Source organism: Mandrillus leucophaeus, unplaced genomic scaffold (genome assembly GCF_000951045.1).
Source record: "Mandrillus leucophaeus isolate KB7577 unplaced genomic scaffold, Mleu.le_1.0 Scaffold75, whole genome shotgun sequence".
Classification (NCBI taxonomy): domain Eukaryota; kingdom Metazoa; phylum Chordata; class Mammalia; order Primates; family Cercopithecidae; genus Mandrillus; species Mandrillus leucophaeus.
In genome coordinates, this window is record NW_012108141.1 from 2,369,666 (window position 1) to 2,372,567 (window position 2,902).

Below are 2,902 nucleotides of genomic sequence, written 5' to 3' on the forward strand. Positions count from 1 at the left end.
AGCTGAGATCTGTATCTGTGGACCTGAATGTTGATCCCTCGCTTCAGATTGACATACCTGATGCACTCAGTGAGAGAGATAAAGTCAAATTTACAGTGCACACAAAGACCACACTGCCCACATTTCAGAGCCCAGAGTTTTACGTTACAAGGCAACATGAAGACTTTGTGTGGCTACATGACACTCTTACTGAAACAACAGACTATGCTAGGCTTATTATTCCACCTGCTCCTATGAAGCCCAACTTCAGTGGTCCTCAAGAGAAGATGCAGAAACTGGGAGAAGATGAAGGGTCTATGACCAAAGAAGAATTTGCCAAGATGAAACAAGAACTGGAAGCCTACGTGTTGGGCAGAAAAATACTAAAGAGATGTTTGGTGGCTTCTTTAAAAGTGTGGTGAAAAGGCTAATGAATTCCTTTTTACTGGAGTCAGGGAGGTAGATGACTTCTTTGACCAAGAGAAGAACTTCCTTATTAACTATTATAATAGGATCAAAGATTCTTGTGTGAAAGCTGACAAAATGACCAGATCTCATAAAAATGTCGCCGATGTCTATATCCACACTGCAGCCTGCTTATATAGCCTGGCTTTAGAAGAGCCCACAGTCATCAAAAAGTACCTATTGAAGGTTGCTGAGCTATTTGAAAAACTTAGGAAAGCAGAGGATCAAGTTTCATCAGATGAAGATTTGAAGCTAAGAGAGCTCCTCTGATACTACATGCTCAACATCGAAGCTGCTAAGGATCTCATACAGACGCACCAAAGCCCTCATTGACTATGAGAACTCAAACAAAGCTCTGGATAACACCCAGTTAAAGAGCAAAGACGTCAAGTTGGCTGAGGCATACCAGCAGGAGTGCTGCCAGAAATTTGAACAGCTTTCCGAATCTGCAAAAGAAGAACTGATATATTTCAAACCGAAGAGAGTGGCAGCATTTAGGAAGATTCTAATTGAAATGTCTGAACTGGAAATAAAACATGCCAGGAACAATGTCTCTCTTTTGCAGAGCTGTATTGACTTGTTCAAGAATAACTGATATGCCTTCACTCAGAAGAAAAGAAATGAATGTGAAAGAAAACCAAGCATCACTTGCACTTAAGTCATTACCATGGAAGATTTATTAGCTTTAACTTTAGTTTAAAATTATGTGAATAAACATTTTGGTTTCTACAAATCTTAAAAAAGAAGAGGACATAAACAAATGGAAAAACATTTGATGCTCATGGATAGGAAGAATCAATATCGTGAAAATGGCCATATTGCCCAAAGTAATTGGTAGATTCAATGATATCCCCATCAAGCTACCATTCACTTTCTTCACAAAATTAGAAAAAACTACTTTAAATTTCATATGGAACCAAAAAGGAGCCCACATTGTCAAAACAATCCTAAGCAAAAAGAACAAAGCTGGAGGCATCATGCTACCTGACTTCAAACTATATTACAAGTCTACAGTAACCAAAACAGCATGGTACTGATACCAAAACAGATATATAGACCAATGGAACAGAACAGAGGCTTCAGAAATAATGCGACACATCTACAACCATCTGATCTTTGACAAACCTGACAAAAACAAGCAATAGGGAAAGAATTCCCTATTTAATAAATGATGTTGGGAAAACTGGCTAGCCATATGCAAAAAACTGAAACTGGACCCTTTCCTTACACTTTATACAAAAATTAACTCAAGATGGATTAAAGGCTTAAACATAAGACCTAAAACCATAAAAACCCTAGAAGAGAACCTAGGCAATACCATTCAGGACGTAGGCATGGGCAAAGACTTCACAACTGAAACACCAAAAGCAATGACAACAAAAGCCAAAATTGACAAATGGGATCTAATTAAACTAAAGAGCTTCTGCATAACAAAATAAACTAGGCTGGATGCAGTGGCTCACGCCTGTAATCCCAGCATTTTGGGAGGCCAAGCTGGATGGATCACAAGGTCAAGCAATTGAGACCATCCTGGCCAACATGGTGAAATTCTGTCTCTCCTAAAAATACAAAAATTAGCTGGGCGTGGGGGCACATGCCTGTAGTCCCAGCTACTTGGGAGGCTGAGGCAGGAGAATCACTTGAACCCAGGTGACGGAGGTTGTAGTGGGCAGAGATCATGTCACTGCACTCTAGCCTTGACAGAACAAGACTCTGTCTCAAAAAAAAAAAAAAAAGAAACTATCATCAGGGTGAACAGGCAACATACAGAATGGGAGAAAATTTTTGCAATCTATCTATTTGACAAAGGGCTAATCTCCAGAATCTACAAAAAAGCTTCAACACATTTACAAGAAAAAAACAACTCCATCAAAAGGTAGGTGAAGGATATGAGCAGACACTTCTCAAAAGAAGACATTTATGTAGCCAACAAACATGAAAAGAAGCTCATCATCACTGGTCATTACAGAAATGCAAATCAAAACCACAATGAGATACCATCTCATATCAGTTAGAACGACAATCATTAAAAAGTCAGGAAACAACAGAGGCTGGAGAGGATGTGGAGAAATAGGAATGCTTTTACACTGATGGTGGGAGTGTAAATTAGTTCAACCATTGTGGAAGACAGTAGGGCAATTTCTCAGGGATCTAGAACCAGAAATACCATTTGATCTAGCAATCCCATTATTGGGTATATACCCAAAGGATCATAAATCATTCTACTACAAAGATACATGCACACGTATGTTTATTGCAGCACTATTCACAATAGCAAAGACTTGGAACCAACCCAAATGCCCAGCAATGATAGACTGGATAAAGAAAATATGGCACATACACACCGTGGAATACTATGCAGCCATAAAAAAGGATGAGTTCATGTCCTTTGCAGGGACATGAATGAAGCTGGAAACCATCATTCTCAGCAAACTAACACAAGAACAGAAAACCAAAC

The 2,902-nt window shown here is 39.1% G+C and overlaps 1 protein-coding gene and 1 pseudogene across 2 annotated transcripts in view; one reads left to right on the forward strand and one right to left on the reverse strand.

Annotated features, from left to right (window-relative positions):
• The window catches only part of CCDC158 (coiled-coil domain containing 158), a 132,160-nt gene that overhangs the window by 39,951 nt on the left and 89,307 nt on the right, over positions 1-2,902 (reverse strand). The gene's annotated exons all lie outside the window — the stretch shown is intronic.
• Positions 359-1,039, forward strand: LOC105529120 (annotated as a pseudogene).